Below are 17,781 nucleotides of genomic sequence, written 5' to 3'. Positions count from 1 at the left end.
GTTCTTATTTTCTTGTCAAAATTAATAGCTAAGAATAGGCTGCCTGAGGCAGGCCCCTGTTAAGTGGCCTGCTACTGAAGGCACCAACTACAAACTGAGCTCCCTGTTCATGGAAGCGGGGTTATAGAGGAGAATGCGCTGAGCATCTTGGGAACAGTCAAAAGCTTTGAGCCGGTTGGTGCCTCAGATCAAGATCCTACTCTACACCCCAATGTGAATCCTTGTGGAGTCCAGTGTACCCCACAGAAGAAATTAATGTGTCACACCCATTGGCAGCAACCTTAGAATAGCTGCTGACGGGCACAATTGAGAAAGGAAGGGGGGGGGACATTTGAATCCAGCACATAGATGCAATTCAAATATGTAATTTGAACCTTCCTATTTTAAAATATAATGGATGAACTTCACCCTGTGATAACAATCTTCATGATATAGAGATCTCATATGCAAAATAAGTATGAGTTGGGATAGGGCTGGGGAGGGTGGCTGCTCGGGCAAGCCCCTCCCCCGTCAAGTTAAGGAGATTCAACTGAGGAAGCACAAGGGAACTCTCGTCTGGGGACAACAACTGCAGGGAGACCACATTTTTTCAGATGAACATGGGAGGGCGGAAGGCTGCCTAATACTGAAGCACCATCAAATATCAAACCATATGCAATAACTAGTACAAGCATTCCTGGGGGAAGGTCTGCAGGAGACGAATTTGCATACGGTGATGTCATCCAAGCAGTGGGCCAAAGTTGGCTGGAACCCTCATCTGCATATGAAAAGAGAAAAGGGTTATGCAGGGCATGGCGGCCTTTTGCGGCGCTTGGATGACCCCTAGTTCGCATTAAACACCTCCACCCTCCTTCGGTGTGGGGCTCATGTTGGCTATGCCCCAGCCCCTGAAGCATTCAAGCTGATTTCTTGCAGCAGCTGGGCACTGTAACAGCTCCAGAGCTGCTCTGTAAGGCAAATAAAAGGGTGTGGGCCCTGCAGCACTACCTGTAGTTCGCATTGTGCGTTGGAAGGCACAAAGTAAGCAGACGGGAGAAGTCAGGATAGTGCGCAAGGGCATAGAAGGGAGCGGCTCAAGAAAAGAGAAGTGGAAACAGACAGCAAACTAGGCTGGAGAGAGACCTGAGACAAAGAGATCTGAATTATACGAGAGCCGACCAGGGGAAACACAAATTATGCAGTCAAGTTTCCCATATTTGGGGAAATCGCAGGGGCAGCACACCCAGAGTGCAATGGTTGAGCCTTGCCCTGGGAGAAGCACCTTCAAGATCATAGTATCTCACCTGGCAGGTAAGTAGGAGTTGGGCTAGAGCTGGGGAGGGTCGCTGCTCGGGCACCCCCCTGTCAAGTGAAGGAGATCCAACTGAGGCAGCACAATGGAACTCTCGAAAGAAGAACAAGGCTAGAGGAAGATCTGAGACAAAGAAATCTGACTTTTACCAGAGCTGACCAGCGGAAAACACAAACACAGTCCCCAACTACCACAAATAATGCAGGCGAGTTTCCCACATTTGGGTAAATCACAGGGGTCAGCATACCCAGAATGCAATGAATGAACCTCACCCTGGGTGAACAATTTTCATGACCATGGTGTCTCCTATGCAAAATAAGTATGATTTGGGATAGGGCTGGGGAGGGCCGCTGCTCAGGCACATCTCTGTCAAGTAAAGGAGATTCAACTGAGGCAGCACAAGGGAACTCTCATATGGGGACAACAACTGCAGGGAGAACACATATTTTCAGATGAACATGGGAGGGCAGAAGGCTGCCTAATACTGAAGCACCCCCAAACAACAAACCAAATGCAACAACTAGTGCAAGCATTCCTGGGGGAAGGCCTGCAGCAGATGGATTTGCATATGGTGATGTTATCCAAGCAGTGGGTCAAAGTTGGCTTCAACCCTCATCTGCATATGAAAAGAGAAAAGGGGCGTGCAGGGCATGGCGGCCTTTTGCGGTGCTTGGATGACCCCTAGATCGCATTAAACACCCCCACCCTCCTTTGGTGTGGGGCTCATGTTGGCCATGCCCCATCCCATGAAGCATTCAAGCTGATTTCTTGCAGCAGCTGGGCACTGTAACAGCTCCAGAGCTGCTCTGTAAGGCAAGTAAAAGGGTGTGGGCCCTGCAGCACTACCTGTAGTTTGCATTGTGCATTGGAAGGCACAAAGTAAGCAGACGGGAGGAGAAGTCAGGATAGTGCACAAGGGTATAGAAGGGAGGGGCTCAAGAAAAAAGAAGTGGAAACAGAGAGCAAACTAGGCTGGAGAGAGACCTGAGACAAAGAGATCTGAATTATACGAGAGCCGACCAGAGGAAACACAAATTATGCAGTCAAGTGTCCCACATTTGGGGAAATCGTAGGAGCAGCACACCCAGTGTGCAATGGGTGAGCCTTGCCCTGGGAGAAGCACCTTCCTGATTATAGTATCTCACCTGGGTGTGCTGCCCCTGCGATTTCCCCAAATGTGGGAAACTTGACTGCATAATTTGTGTTTCCCCTGGTCGGCTCTCATATAATTCAGATCTCTTTGTCTCAGGTCTCTCTCCAGCCTAGTTTGCTGTCTGTTTCCACTTCTTTTTTCTTGAGCCCCTCCCTTCTATACCCTTGTGGACTATCCTGACTTTTCCTCCTGTCTGCTTACTTTGTGCCTTCCAATGCACAATGCAAACTACAGGTAGTGCTGCAGGGCCCACACCCTTTTACTTGCCTTACAGAGCAGCTCTGGAGCTGTTACAGTGCCAAGCTGCTGCAAGAAATCAGCTTGAATGCTTCAGGGGCTGGGGCATGGCCAACATGAGCCCCACACCGAAGGAGGGTGGGGGTGTTTAATGCGAACTAAGGGTCATCCAAGCGCCGCAAAAGGCCGCCATGCCCTGCATACCCCTTTTCTCTTTTCATATGCAGATGAGGGTTCCAGCCAACTTTGGCCCACTGCTTGGATGACATCACTATATGCATATCCGTCTTCTGCAGACCTTCCCCCAGGAATGCTTGTACTAGTTGTTGCATTTGGTTTGTTGTTTGGGGGTGCTTCAGTATTAGGCAGCCTTCTGCCCTCCCATGTTCATCTGAAAATATGTGTTCTCACTGCAGTTGTTGTCCCCAGATGAGAGTTCCCTTGTGCTGCCTCAGTTGAATCTCCTTTACTCTAAAACTTGTAAAACTTAGCAAAAGTGTTTACTAAATAGCTGCTCGGCAAAGTTGCAATGCCGAGACTCCCCGACCAGCTGCCCAGGATGAACCCACCTTTCTAGTAGAATGGGTCTTCACCTAATTCAGTAACGGCAATCCTGCCGTGGAATGAGCATGCTGAATCTTACCACAGATCCAGCGCATAATTGTCTACATGGAAGCAGGACACCCAATCCTGTTGGGAGCATACAGGACAAACAGAGCCTCTGTTTTCCTAATCTGAACCGTTCTGGTGACATAAATTTTCAAAGTTCTGACCACAGCCAGAGACTTTGACTCAACGAAGGTGTCAGTGGCCAAAGGCACCATGTGGAAAGATGAACCACCTTCGGCAGAAATAGTTGACGTGTCCTCAATTCTGCTCTATCTTCATGAAATATCAAATAAAGGCTCTTGTGATACTGCATGGTTTGTACTGTTTTCCATGTGCTCCCAGATCTTTCAAGCAAGAAGCATGGTCAAGAAAGTTCTGTTTGAAAAGAAACAACATTTACTGTCATTGTTATAGAATTTGGGAGAAAAAACAAGAAGAAATCTGCACTGTTGACGCACTGGACAGAATGAATGAATCATAAAATATAACCTTTATTAAGTATGTATTAAAATTGGATAAATATTAATATTATTATCCCAAACTGCAGTGAAACATAAAGGTTAAAATCACAGAACTAACATACATGTGCATAAGAAGAATAAAGAGATGTGAAAAAAAGGTTTAAAAAGCGTGTCCGTGTGTGATTATTTTTGAAGGCACAACCCTGGCGGGGTTGTTTATATAGATATATATGTTGCTAATAATCACTTTCTAGCGTAATGTTATTAAATAGCTGTTAGTATCTATGTCGTCAGGTACCACTGGGTCGTATCCTATATACTCCTGTGGGAAACTTGACTGCATAATTTGTGTTTCCCCTGGTCGGCTCTCGTATAATTCAGATCTCTTTGTCTCAGGTCTCTCTCCAGCCTAGTTTGCTGTCTGTTTCCACTTCTCTTTTCTTGAGCCGCTGCCTTCTATGCCCTTGTGCACTCTCCAGACTTCTCCTGTCTGCTTACTTTGTGCCTTCCAACGCACAATGCAAACTACAGGTAGTGCTGCAGGGCCCACACCCTTTTACTTGCCTTACAGAGCAGCTCTGGAGCTGTTACAGTGCCCAGCTGCAGCAAGAAATCAGCTTGAATGCTTCAGGGGCTGGGGCATAGCCAACATGAGCCCCACACCGACGGAGGGTGGAGGTGTTTAATGCAAACTAGGGGTCAGCCAAGCGCCGCAAAAGGCCGCCATGCCCTGCATGCCCCTTTTCTCTTTTCATATGCAGACGAGGGTTGAAGCCAACTTTGGCCCACTGCTTGGATGACATCACCGTATGCAAATACGTCTTCTGCAGACCTTCCCCCAGGAATGCTTGTACTAGTTGTTGCATTTGGTTTGTTGTTTGGGGTGCTTCAGTATTAGGCAGCCTTCTGCTCTCCCATGTTCATCTGAAAATATGTGTTCTCCCTGCAGTTGTTGTCCCCAGATGAGAGTTCTCTTGTGCTGCCTCAGTTGAATCTCCTTTACTTGACAGAGATGTGCCTGAGCAGCGGCCCTCCCCAGCCCTATCCCAAATCATACTTATTTTGCATAGGAGATACCATGGTCATGAAGATTGTTCTTCCAGGGTGAGGTTCATTCATTGCATTCTGGGTATGCTGACCCCTGTGATTTCCCCAAATGTGGGAAACTCGACTGCATTATTTGTGGTAGTGGGGGACTGTGTTTGTGCTTTCCTCTGGTCAGCTCTGGTAAAAGTCAGATTTCTTTGTCTCAGATCTTCCTCTAGCCTTGTTCTTTTTTTGAGAGTTTCCTTGTGCTGCCTCAGTTGGATTTCCTTCACTTGACAGGGGGGTGCCCGAGCAGCGACCCTCCCCAGCTCTAGCCCAACTCCTACTTACCTGCCAGGTGAGATACTATGATCAGGAAGGTGCTTCTCCCAGGGCAAGGCTCACCCATTGCACTCTGGGTGTGCTGCTCCTACGATTTCCCCAAATGTGGGACACTTGACTACATAATTTGTGTTTCCTCTGGTCGGCTACTCGTATAATTCAGATCTCTTTGTCTCAGGTCTCTCTCCAGCCTAGTTTGCTGTCTGTTTCCACTTCTCTTTTCTTGAGCCCCTGCCCTTGCCCTTGTGCACTCTCCTGACTTCTCCTGTCTGCTTACTTTGTGCCTTCCAACGCACAATGCAAACTACAGGTAGTGCTGCAGGGCCAACACCCTTTTACTTGCCTTACAGAGCAGCTCTGGAGCTGTTACAGTGCCCAGCTGCTGCAAGAAATCAGCTTGAATGCTTCAGGGGCTGGGGCATAGCCAACATGAGCCCCACACCGACGGAGGGTGGAGGTGTTTAATGCGAACTAAGGGTCATCCAAGCGCCGCAAAAGGCCGCCATGCCCTGCATACCCCTTTTCTCTTTTCATATGCAGATGAGGGTTCCAGCCAACTTTGGCCCACTGCTTGGATGACATCACCGTATGCAAATCCGTCTTCTGCAGACCTTTTCCCAGGAATGCTTGTACTAGTTGTTGCATTTGGTTTGTTGTTTGGGGGTGCTTCAGTATTAGGCAGCCTTCTGCTCTCCCATGTTCATCTGAAAATATGTGTTCTCCCTGCAGTTGTTGTCCCCAGATGAGAGTTCCCTTGTGCTGCCTCAGTTGAATCTCCTTTACTTGACAGGGATGTGCCTGAGCAGCGGCCCTCCCCAGCCCTATCCCAAATCATACTTATTTTGCATAGGAGATACCATTGTCATGAAGATTGTTCTCCCAGGGTGAGGTTCATTCATTGCATTCTGGGTATGCTGACCCCTGTCATTTCCCCAAATGTGGGAAACTCGACTGCATTATTTGTGGTAGTGGGGGACTGTGTTTGTGCTTTCCTCTGGTCAGCTCTGGTAAAAGTCAGATTTCTTTGTCTCAGATCTTCCTCTAGCCTTGTTCTTTTTTCGAGAGTTTCCTTGTGCTGCCTCAGTTGGATCTCCTTCACTTGACAGGGGGGTGCCCGAACAGCGACCCTCCCCAGCTCTAGCCCAACTCCTACTTACCTGCCAGGTGAGATACTATGATCAGGAAGGTGCTTCTCCCAGGGCAAGGCTCACCCAATGCACTCTGGGTGTGCTGCTCCTACGATTTCCCCAAATGTGGGACACTTGATTACATAATTTGTGTTTCCTCTGGTCGGCTCTCGTATAATTCAGATCTCTTTGTCTCAGGTCTCTCTCCAGCCTAGTTTGCTGTCTGTTTCCACTTCTCTTTTCTTGAGCCGCTCCCTTCTATGCCCTTGTGCACTATCCTGACTTCTCCCGTCTGCTTACTTTGTGCCTTCCAACGCACAATGCAAACTACAGGTAGTGCTGCAGGGCCCACACCCTTTTACTTGCTTTACAGAGCAGCTCTGGAGCTGTTACAGTGCCCAGCTGCAGCAAGAAATCAGCTTGAATGCTTCAGGGGCTGGGGCATAGCCAACATGAGCCCCACACCGAAGGAAGGTGGAGGTGTTTAATGCAAACTAGGGGTCATCCAAGCGCCGCAAAAGGCCGCCATGCCCTGCACACCCCTTTTTTATTTTCATATGCAGACGAGGGTTGAAGCCAACTTTGACCCACTGCTTGGATGACATCACCATATGCAAATCCATCTGCTGCAGGCCTTCCCCAAGGAATGCTTGCACTAGTAGTTGCATTTGGTTTGTTGTTTGGGGGTGCTTCAGTGTTAGGCAGCCTTCTGCCCTCCCATGTTCATCTGAAAATATGTGTTCTCCCTGCAGTTGTTGTCCCCAGATGAGAGTTCCCTTGTGTTGCCTCAGTTGAATCTCCTTTACTTGACAGAGATGTGCCTGAGCAGCGGCCCTCCCCAGCCCTATCCCAAATCATACTTATTTTGCATAGGAGATACCATGGTCATGAAGATTGTTCTCCCAGGGTGAGGTTCATTCATTGCACTCTGGGTATGCTGACCCCTGTGATTTCCCCAAATGTGGGAAACTCGACTGCATTATTTGTGGTAGTGGGGGACTGCGTTTGTGCTTTCCTCTGGTCAGCTCTGGTAAAAGTCAGATTTCTTTGTCTCAGATCTTCCTCTAGCCTTGTTCTTCTTTCGAGAGTTCCCTTGTGCTGCCTCAGTTGGATCTCCTTCACTTGACAGGGGGTGCCCGAGCAGCAATCCTCCACAGCTCTAGCCCAACTCCTACTTACCTGCCAGGTGAGATACTATGATGTTCACTGTTAGGGCAATCAGGATGTGGAATTCCCTGCCAGGGAAGGTGGTAATGGCGGACTCTGTAATTGGATTTAAAAAAGGAATGGATACATTTCTGAATGAAAAAGCTATCCAAGGTTATAATACTTAAAATATCAACATGGTTAATCCGGGGGTAACATGAGTTATAGTAGCTAACTAGTCATAAAACATTATTCAGCAAGTATGTAGAATCATCACAACTTAAAACAGGTTGAACACGATGGGCAATTTGCCTCTATTCAACCTCAAAAACTATGTTACTATATGTTACTATATTACTATGTTACTGTAGTATACAGAACACCACAATGTAATGAGCAGTGATAGTGAGCACTGATGAGGATACTAGAACTGACACTGAGCAGCAAGATGCAGCACTGGACTATTAGTAATGTACTGTAGTATGCTGAGCACCACAATGCAGCACAAGACAATGAGCAGTGATACTGAGCACTGATGAGGATACTACTGAGAACTGACACTGAGCAGGAGAGACACACTACTAGTATTACTGAGCAGCAATAAGTAACCACTGATACTGAGCACTGATATTGAGATTTCCACTGAGAGAACATAGCCACGTCCTCTCCGCTCTCTCTTCAATGCACGAGTAAAAATGGCGGCAACGCGCAGCTCTTTATATGGAATCCGAATCTCGAGAGAATCCGACAGCGGGATGATGACATTTTCCCTTGTTCAGGTTTTCCGAGTCAGGCGGGAACAACCGAGCCTGCCTCGGACCAGTGTAAACCACATGGAGTTCGTCGGGAATTCGGTTCTCGGAGAACCGAACCCGCTCCTCTCTACCTTATACCCATCAATTTTTTTATTTTCAATCTAAGCCCCTGCAGTTTTCTGTAAGCATCTGCTTCGCTATGATGATCAACAAGTCACAAGGGCAAACACTCAGGGCTTGAGGCGTAGATCTTAGGACCAGCTGCTACAAGCATGGCAGAGGTGTCACTATCACTGGTGACACCCAGAGAGGTGGCGAAGGAGATTGTAATGCAGTGCGCGCAGATAAGCAGCGCAATGGTAAAAAGGAGGCATGGTTTCATAGGTAGGGGCGTGGCCTGGTGGCCTGAATCTACATTTTGTTGCTCCGGGTGTCCCGGGGGTTGGGGGCTGCACCCGGGGACTAGTGTGTGTGCGGTGCTGGCTCCTGCACAGTGACAGGGCATGGCCACCCAGCATGACGCCTCCATTCTTGACCATGCTGTAATTGCAGTCGCACTGCAGTTCAGCGTGATCATAAAAAATGGTGTAGCCTCCTGCTGGTGCAAACTGTATGTGCGCGCAGGAAGCCGCCACCATTTTTGTGATCACAGCGGCTGAATGTGATGTCATACAGCCGCTGTGACCACGCCCCCTGTGTCTCCTCCGTTGCAGACCCCATTTTGAAGCCTTGCCCCCGCACCGCTCCATCCCTGACTTGGAAATGGAGTGTTGCTGACCCCCCTCTCCCCCCCCCCGCCCCGATTGACAGGCAGAGGCGATCGCATTCTCTGCGGGGTGCCGCAGAAAATGCAGGCACATGCGTATGCTGTTAGCAATTTTTGCAGTTGGATCGCTTATTGTGATTGCATTCCAACCTGAATCAGGCCCTATTACCTATCACAATGCGCTGCGGGCAGTACAAAATTGGGTTAATATAGGAGTAAAACTCCCAGACCTGTGCTCCTTAACTGTACCTGGTGGCTAGTGGAGCGGCTGCCCAGTAATCAGTGTCCACGCCAGTGCGCACACGGTCCACCCCCTACGGCCACGCTCCCCTTCATCAGCGGCCTCGTGATCCGGAAGGGCGGTGTGTGTGTGACTGACCTTAGGAAGAAACTGGAGCCTCCGCTGCAGTGACCCAGCAACCAGGGCACGGGAGTATACAGCGCCGCTGGGAGTGATGAAGCTGCAGTAAAGATGTCTATTAGACCTAGCCTGCTGCAGCCCTTGTAGATTCTCATAAAACAAGTTCTTCTTTTCTTGTCAAAATTTATAGCTAAGAATAGGCTGCCTGAGGCAGGCCCCTGTTAAGTGGCCTGCTACTGAAGGCACCAACTACAAACTGAGCTCCCTGTTCATGGAAGCGGGGTTATAGAGGAGGATGCGCTGAGCATCTTGGGAACAGTCAAAAGCTTTGAGCCGGTTGGTGCCTCAGATCAAGATCCTACTCTACACCCCAATGTGAATCCTTGTGGAGTCCAGTGTACCCCACAGAAGAAATTAATGTGTCACACCCATTGGCAGCAACCTTAGAATAGCTGCTGACGGGCACAATTGAGAAAGGAAGGGGGGGGGGGGGACATTTGAATCCAGCACATAGATGCAATTCAAATATGTAATTTGTACCTTCCTATTTTAAAATATAATGGATGAACCTCACCCTGTGAGAACAATCTTCATGATCAAGAGATCTCATATGCAAAATAAGTATGAGTTGGGATAGGGCTGGGGAGGGTGGCTGCTCGGGCAGCCCCTCCCCCGTCAAGTTAAGGAGATTCAACTGAGGACGCACAAGGGAACTCTCGTCTGGGGACAACAACTGCAGGGAGACCACATCTGTTCAGATGAACATGGGAGGGTGGAAGGCTGCCTAATATTGAAGCACCATCAAATATCAAACCATATGCAACAACTAGTACAAGCATTCCTGGGGGAAGGTCTGCAGAAGACGGATTTGCATACGGTGATGTCATCCAAGATGTGGGCCAAAGTTGGCTGGAACCCTCATCTGCATATGAAAAGAGAAAAGGGGCATGCAGGGCATGGCGGCCTTTTGCGGTGCTTGGATGACCCCTAGTTCGCATTAAACACCCCCACCCTCCTTTGGTGTGGGGCTCATGTTGGCCATGCCCCATCCCCTGAAGCATTCAAGCTGATTTCTTGCAGCAGCTGGGCACTGTAACAGCTCCAGAGCTGTTCTGTAAGGCAAGTAAAAGGGTGTGGGCCCTGCAGCACCACCTGTAGTTCGCATTGTGCGTTGGAAGGCACAAAGTAAGCAGACGGGAGGAGAAGTCAGGATAGTGCGCAAGGGCATCCTTTTCTCTTAGTCCGTAGAGGATGCTGGGGTCACATTAAGAACCATGGGGTATAGACGGGATCCGCAAGAGACATGGGCACTTTAAGACTTTCAAAGGGTGTGAACTGGCTCCTCCCTCTATGCCCCTCCTCCAGACTCCAGTTATAGGAACTGTGCCCAGGGAGACGGACATTTCGAGGAAAGGATTTATTGTTAAACTAAGGTGAGCATCTTACCAGCTCACACCTTAAGCATGCCGCAGAACGTGGCATTCAACAGAACACAAGCCAACGGCATGAACAATTGCAGCAAAAAGCTGACCAGAACCATAACATAACATGTGTATAACCACAAGTAATAACTGCAGACACAGTATGGACTGGGACGGGTGCCCAGCATCCTCTACGGACTAAGAGAAAAGGATTTACCGGTAGGTATTAAAATCCTATTTTCTCATACGACCTAGAGGATGCTGGGGTCACATTAAGAACCATGGGGTTATACCAAAGCTCTTGAACGGGTGGGAGAGTGCGTACGACTCTGCAGCACCGAATGACCCAACTTGAGGTTATCATCAGCCAAGGTATCAAACTTGTAAAACTTAGCAAAAGTGTTTACTAAATAGCTGCTCGGCAAAGTTGCAATGCCGAGACTTCCCGACCAGCTGCCCAGGATGAACCCACCTTTCTAGTAGAATGGGTCTTCACCTAATTCAGTAACGGCAATCCTGCCATGGAATGAGCATGCTGAATCTTACCACAGATCCAGCGCATAATGGTCTACATGGAAGCAGGACACCCAATCCTGTTGGGAGCATACAGGACAAACAGAGCCTCTGTTTTCCTAATCTGAACCGTTCTGGTGACATAAATTTTCAAAGTTCTGACCACAGCCAGAGACTTTGACTCAACGAAGGTGTCAGTGGCCAAAGGCACCATGTGGAAAGATGAACCACCTTCGGCAGAAATTGTTGACGTGTCCTCAATTCTGCTCTATCTTCATGAAAGATCAAATAAAGGCTCTTGTGATACTGCATGGTTTGTACTGTTTTCCATGTGCTCCCAGATCTTTCAAGCAAGTAGCATGGTCAAGAAAGTTCTGTTTGAAAAGAAACAACATTTACTGTCATTGTTATAGAATTTGGGAGAAAAAACAAGAAGAAATCTGCACTGTTGACGCACTGGACAGAATGAATGAATCATAAAATATAACCTTTATTAAGTATGTATTAAAATTGGATAAATATTAATATTATTATCCCAAACTGCAGTGAAACATAAAGGTTAAAATCACAGAACTAACATACATGTGCATAAGAAGAATAAAGAGATGTGAAAAAAAGGTTTAAAAAGCGTGTCCGTGTGTGATTATTTTTGAAGGCACAACCCTGGCGGGGTTGTTTATATAGATATATATGTTGCTAATAATCACTTTCTAGCGTAATGTTATTAAATAGCTGTTAGTATCTATGTCGTCAGGTACCACTGGGTCGTATCCTATATACTCCCTTCACTCAATAGGGGTTACCTCCCGGGAAGCCATCCCCATTGGCGAATTTGTGGGGGTGATTGAGTATAACCGGTAAGCTAACCTCCAATTTGTGGGGTGCTTAGGTAGATGGGGATCACTTATTTCTCTGTGTCCCCTAAGACTATATTCCTAAATTCAATACCACAGGGGGATAGCTTTCTATATCGGATAAGGAATCACTTGATAGGGAAATCTCTATGCATCATGGAAAGATCATATTTATTAATATCCAAACTAAAAAAATGATGAATAGCTTTAATTTAGCTGTTTAGATATAGTTAATTGGCGAGATATACCAACAGGTGCGGTTGCCTTAAGGAATATGGCAATTCCAATATAAATAGCAGCCCTCCTTCATATAATCAGCCAGATCTTATTAAATCTGGTCCAGATATAGCCGTTCAGATATACTTAATTGACAACATATATCAATCGGTGGGGTTGCCTTAAGGAATATAGCAATTCCAATTCTCATATAAATAGCAACCTTCCTTCATATATTCAGCCAGATCTTATTTAATCTGATCTAGGCGTAGGCAATAATGCTTTCCTTAGAGGTATAGCCACCTCAATTCTTATTAGGAAGCAAAGTGTCTGTCATAATGGTTTATCCAATTCATCTAAGAAATAATATATTCCATGTGTCAGAGATTCATTACTCTCTATTTACACTGTTAAAGAGTTAATTCTTATTATGTTACAGTGTAATGAAATTATCATATAGGGAGATGTGGCAATTCCATGTGCTATATATATAATAACCCTTAGTGGTCCAGATTCCACAATGAGGAATTTTCTTATAAACCGCTGAAACACACAGCTGTTTGACTGACTTCCAAATATATCTATCTCACTTTGTAACAGTCTTATGATAGAGAAACTGTTACATATTCGGTCACTTAGTTATCTAAAGGTAAACAGACTCAGTGTGAGGGTAATATAATATATCAAATGCGCTGTCAATAATCGTGGTAACTGGTGTAATAATGTGGTATATTGAGTATGCTAGTAAGGCATATAACTGCTCTCCAGCCTTTAAGTGTTACCAATCAATTTGTTACACTGTAAAGGATTTATGGTGTCCTGTTAGGACATGCAGCTGCTAGGCTGACTCAAAGATTTATCCATTTGTAACAATTATGTAACAGTTATATACATGTTACTGGTATTACATAGAAATAGTATGACACAGGCCAGCAGTCCCATGTGTCTAGATTCCACAATAGGAGATTTTCTTTGTCTTATAAACTGCTGGAACACACAGCTGCTAGACTGACTTCAAATATATATATTACTTTGTAACAGTCTTATAGTAAAGAGACTGTTACACACTGTCATTTAGTTATCTCAAGGTTAGCAGATTCTGTGTGAGGATAGTGTTCTGTTAGAACATGCAGCTGCTAGGCTGACTCATAGAAAATGTATCCATTTGTAACAAATGACACATACAGCATTAAATTAATATCTATAGCAGCCCATGTGACATCTCTACTCTTATCATAATTGTCTGGTTATTGCCAATCTGGACAGCAGGAGTGATATATATTCACTAGTCCCAATATCCCATCATATAAATATACCCACACTGATATACTTTCTTATCAAGAGTTATTAGTAGCTATCTGTATGCACTTTAGACATTGTATCTGCTAAGTGACATCATATCTAGTGTATTCCTTTCTTATAGCTCAGCTTCTATTCCCTATTAGTGGAGACTAACAGCTAACATCATAATCATATATTTTTGTTTTATAACATTTCACATGAGTCAAATACACGCGGACACGCCGTGCCCTACACGTGTGTTTCACTGCATCTATGGCAACTTACATTAAAGCTAACAAGAAAGCACACTCGTTCTGTCTTTAAACTGATAAAAGAAACCCCAATAATATGGGGCATGCAAAAATTGAGATAAAACTCAGTTTTGCTCCTCTCCACGGAAATCTTTAATAAAAGGCGAAATATTTGTTAGTTCTGAAGAGAAACCAGAGCATGACCAAGATTCCACCTGTCGCCTGAGTGCCATGCCAGCAGTTCTCATTGAGCTCAAAGTGAGCACCCAATTTGAAAGAAAGATAGCAGATTTCTCACCAGGCTTCCCCTAGCTATAAACATGGTTTGTACTCTTTTCCATGTGTTCCCAGATCTTTCAAGCAATTAGTATAGTCAAGAAAGTTCTGTTTGAAAAGAAACAAACATTTACTGTCATTTCTATGCAAATGAGCTTACATTAAAGCACACTCGTTCTATCTTTAAACAGATAAAATAAAACCCCAATAAGATGGGGAATGCAAAATTTGAGATAAAACTCAGTTTTGCTCCTCTCCACGGAAATCTTTAGTAAAAGGCGAAAGATTTGTTCGTTCTGAAGAGAAACCAGAGCATGACCAAGATTCCACCTGTCGCCTGAGTGCCATGCCAGCAGTCCTCATTCAGCTCAAAGTGAGCACCCAATTTGAAAGAAAGAAAGCAGATTTCTCACCAGGCTTCCCCTTGCTATAAGCATGGTTTGTACTCTTTTCCATGTGCTCCCAGATCTTTCAAGCAAGTAGCATGGTCAAGAAAGTTCTGTTTGAAAAGAAACAGACATTTACTGTCATTGTTATACAAATAAACTTACATTAAAGCCAACAAGAAAGCACACTCATTCTGTCCTTAAACTGATAAAAGAAACCCCAATAATATGGGGCATGCAAAAATTGAGATAAAACTCAGTTTTGCTCCTCTCCACGGAAATCTTTAATAAATGGCGAAAGATTTGTTCATTCTGAAGAGAAACCAGAGCATGACCAAGATTCCACCTGTCGCCTGAGTGCCATGCCAGCAGTCCTCATTCAGATCAAAGTGAGCGCCCAATTTGAAAGAAAGCAGATTTCTCACCTGGCTTCTCCTTGCTATAAGCATGGTTTGTACTGTATTCCATGTGCTCCCAGATCTTTCAAGCAAGTAGCATGGTCAAGAAAGTTCTGTTTGAAAAGAAACAAACATTTACTGTAATTTCTATGCAAATGAGCTTTCATTAAAGCACACTCATTCTATCTTTAAACCGATAAAAGAAAATCCAAAAAGATGGGGCATGCAAAAATTGAGGTAAAACTCAGTTTTGCTCCTCTCCACGGAAATCTTTAGTAAAAGGCGAAAGATTTGTTCGTTCTGAAGAGAAACCAGAGCATGACCAAGATTTTCATCTGAAAATATGTGTTCTCCCTGCAGTTGTTGTCCCCAGATGAGAGTTCCCTTGTGCTGCCTCAGTTGAATCTCCTTTACTTGACAGAGATGTGCCTGAGCAGCGGCCCTCCCCAGCCCTATCCCAAATCATACTTATTTTGCACAGGAGATACCATGGTCATGAAGATTGTTCTCCCAGGGTGAGGTTCATTCATTGCATTCTGGGTATGCTGACCCCTGTGATTTCCCCAATGTGGGAAACTCGACTGCATTATTTGTGGTAGTGGGGGACTGTGTTTGTGCTTTCCTCTGGTCAGCTCTGGTAAAAGTCAGATTTCTTTGTCTCAGATCTTCCTCTAGCCTTGTTCTTCTTTCGAGAGTTCCCTTGTGCTGCCTCAGTTGGATCTCCTTCACTTGACAGGGGGTGCCCGAGCAGCAATCCTCCACAGCTCTAGCCCAACTCCTACTTACCTGCCAGGTGAGATACTATGATCTTCACTGTTAGGGCAATCAGGATGTGGAATTCCCTGCCAGGGAAGGTGGTAATGGCGGACTCTGTAATTGGATTTAAAAAAGGAATGGATACATTTCTGAATGAAAAAGCTATCTAAGGTTATAATACTTAAAATATCAACATGGTTAATCCGGGGGTAACATGAGTTATAGTAGCTAACTAGTCATAAAACATTATTCAGCAAGTATGTAGAATCATCACAACTTAAAACAGGTTGAACACGATGGGCAATTTGCCTCTATTCAACCTCAAAAACTATGTTACTATATGTTACTATATTACTATGTTACTGTAGTATACAGAAAACCAAAATGCAATGAACAGTGATAGTGAGCACTGATGAGGATACTAGAACTGACACTGAGCAGCAAGATGCAGCACTGGACTATTAGTAATGTACTGTAGTATGCTGAGCACCACAATGCAGCACAAGACAATGAGCAGTGATACTGAGCACTGATGAGGATACTACTGAGAACTGACACTGAGCAGGAGAGACACACTACTAGTATTACTGAGCAGCAATAAGTAACCACTGATACTGAGCACTGATATTGAGATTTCCACTGAGAGAACATAGCCACGTCCATTCCGCTCTCTCTTCAATGCACGAGTAAAAATGGCGGCAACGCGCAGCTCTTTATATGGAATCCGAATCTCGCGAGAATCCGACAGCGGGATGATGACATTTTCCCTTGTTCAGGTTTTGCGAGTCAGGCGGGAACAACCGAGCCTGCCTCGGACCAGTGTAAACAACGTGGAGTTCGTGGGGAATTCGGTTCTCGGAGAACCGAACCCGCTCCTCTCTACCTTATACCAATCAATTTTTTTATTTTCAATCTAAGCCCCTGCAGTTTTCTGTAAGCATCTGCTTCGCTATGATGATCAACAAGTCACAAGGGCAAACACTCAGGGCTTGAGGCGTAGATCTTAGGACCAGCTGCTACAAGCATGGCAGAGGTGTCACTATCACTGGTGACACCCAGAGAGGTGGCGAGGGAGATTGTAATGCAGTACGCGCAGATAAGCAGCGCAATGGTAAAAAGGAGGCATGGTTTCATAGGTAGGGGCGTGGCCTGGTGGCCTGAATCTACATTTTGTTGCTCCGGGTGTCCCGGGGGTTGGGGGCTGCACCCGGGGACTAGTGTGTGAGCGGTGCTGGCTCCTGCACAGTGAAAGGGCATGGCCACCCAGCATGACGCCTCCCTTCTTGACCATGCTGTAATTGCAGTCGCACTGCAGTTCAGCGTGATCATAAAAAATGGTGTAGCCTCCTGCTGGTGCAGACTGTATGTGCGCGCAGGAAGCCGCCACCATTTTTGTGATCACAGCGGCTGAATGTGATGTCATACAGCCGCTGTGACCACGCCCCCTGTGTCTACTCCGTTGCAGACCCCATTTTGAAGCCTTGCCCCCGCACCGCTCCATCCCTGACTTGGAAATGGAGTGTTGCTGACCCACCTATCCCCCCCCGCCCCGATTGACAGGCAGAGGCGATCGCATTCTCTGCGGGGTGCCGCAGAAAATGCAGGCACATGCGTATGCTCTTAGCAATTTTTGCAGTTGGATCGCTTATTGTGATTGCAATCCAACCTGAATCAGGCCTTATTACCTATCACAATGCGCTGCGGGCAGTACAAAATTGGGTTAATATAGGAGAAAAACCCCCAGACCTGTGCTCCTTAACTGTACCTGGTGGCTAGTGGAGCGGCTGCCCAGTAATCAGTGTCCACGCCAGTGCGCACACGGTCCACCCCCTACGGCCACGCTCCCCTTCATCAGCGGCCTCGTGATCCGGAAGGGTGGTGTGTGTGTGACTGACCTTAGGATGAAACCGGACCCTCCGCTGCAGTGACCCAGCAACCAGGGCACGGGAGTATACAGCGCCGCTGGGAGTGATGAAGCTGCAGTAAAGATGTCTATTAGACCTAGCCTGCTGCAGCCCTTGTAGATTCTCATAAAACAAGTTCTTCTTTTCTTGTCAAAATTTATAGCTAAGAATAGGCTGCCTGAGGCAGGCCCCTGTTAAGTGGCCTGCTACTGAAGGCACCAACTACAAACTGAGCTCCCTGTTCATGGAAG

At 46.2% G+C, this 17,781-nt stretch overlaps 13 non-coding genes across 13 annotated transcripts; 6 read left to right on the top strand and 7 right to left on the bottom strand.

Moving 5' to 3' along the window:
• Positions 1-1,135: 1,135 nt before the first annotated feature.
• On the bottom strand, positions 1,136-1,298 carry LOC135021566 (U1 spliceosomal RNA). The gene has a single exon (XR_010218797.1). It is a non-coding gene; the product is annotated as a U1 spliceosomal RNA (small nuclear RNA).
• Positions 1,299-1,450: 152 nt separating this feature from the next.
• On the bottom strand, positions 1,451-1,614 carry LOC135021455 (U1 spliceosomal RNA). The gene has a single exon (XR_010218706.1). It is a non-coding gene; the product is annotated as a U1 spliceosomal RNA (small nuclear RNA).
• Positions 1,615-2,288: 674 nt separating this feature from the next.
• LOC135021593 (U1 spliceosomal RNA) lies at positions 2,289-2,444 on the bottom strand. Its single transcript, XR_010218818.1, has one exon. It is a non-coding gene; the product is annotated as a U1 spliceosomal RNA (small nuclear RNA).
• Positions 2,445-4,804: 2,360 nt separating this feature from the next.
• LOC135021675 (U1 spliceosomal RNA) lies at positions 4,805-4,968 on the top strand. The gene has a single exon (XR_010218897.1). It is a non-coding gene; the product is annotated as a U1 spliceosomal RNA (small nuclear RNA).
• A 152-nt stretch (positions 4,969-5,120) lies between these two features.
• LOC135021545 (U1 spliceosomal RNA) lies at positions 5,121-5,284 on the top strand. The gene has a single exon (XR_010218778.1). It is a non-coding gene; the product is annotated as a U1 spliceosomal RNA (small nuclear RNA).
• A 668-nt stretch (positions 5,285-5,952) lies between these two features.
• LOC135021439 (U1 spliceosomal RNA) lies at positions 5,953-6,116 on the top strand. The gene has a single exon (XR_010218690.1). It is a non-coding gene; the product is annotated as a U1 spliceosomal RNA (small nuclear RNA).
• Positions 6,117-6,268: 152 nt separating this feature from the next.
• LOC135021581 (U1 spliceosomal RNA) lies at positions 6,269-6,431 on the top strand. The gene has a single exon (XR_010218810.1). It is a non-coding gene; the product is annotated as a U1 spliceosomal RNA (small nuclear RNA).
• Positions 6,432-7,102: 671 nt separating this feature from the next.
• Positions 7,103-7,266, top strand: LOC135021486 (U1 spliceosomal RNA). Its single transcript, XR_010218735.1, has one exon. It is a non-coding gene; the product is annotated as a U1 spliceosomal RNA (small nuclear RNA).
• Positions 7,267-13,895: 6,629 nt separating this feature from the next.
• LOC135021641 (U5 spliceosomal RNA) lies at positions 13,896-14,011 on the bottom strand. Its single transcript, XR_010218864.1, has one exon. It is a non-coding gene; the product is annotated as a U5 spliceosomal RNA (small nuclear RNA).
• Positions 14,012-14,286: 275 nt separating this feature from the next.
• LOC135021609 (U5 spliceosomal RNA) lies at positions 14,287-14,402 on the bottom strand. Its single transcript, XR_010218833.1, has one exon. It is a non-coding gene; the product is annotated as a U5 spliceosomal RNA (small nuclear RNA).
• A 286-nt stretch (positions 14,403-14,688) lies between these two features.
• LOC135021636 (U5 spliceosomal RNA) lies at positions 14,689-14,804 on the bottom strand. The gene has a single exon (XR_010218859.1). It is a non-coding gene; the product is annotated as a U5 spliceosomal RNA (small nuclear RNA).
• Positions 14,805-15,074: 270 nt separating this feature from the next.
• Positions 15,075-15,190, bottom strand: LOC135021629 (U5 spliceosomal RNA). Its single transcript, XR_010218852.1, has one exon. It is a non-coding gene; the product is annotated as a U5 spliceosomal RNA (small nuclear RNA).
• Positions 15,191-15,334: 144 nt separating this feature from the next.
• On the top strand, positions 15,335-15,497 carry LOC135021664 (U1 spliceosomal RNA). Its single transcript, XR_010218886.1, has one exon. It is a non-coding gene; the product is annotated as a U1 spliceosomal RNA (small nuclear RNA).
• The last annotated feature ends 2,284 nt before the right edge of the window (positions 15,498-17,781 follow it).

Source organism: Pseudophryne corroboree, unplaced genomic scaffold, assembly GCF_028390025.1.
Source record: "Pseudophryne corroboree isolate aPseCor3 unplaced genomic scaffold, aPseCor3.hap2 scaffold_370, whole genome shotgun sequence".
NCBI lineage: Eukaryota > Metazoa > Chordata > Amphibia > Anura > Myobatrachidae > Pseudophryne > Pseudophryne corroboree.
This window is presented reverse-complemented; position numbering and strand designations above follow the sequence as displayed.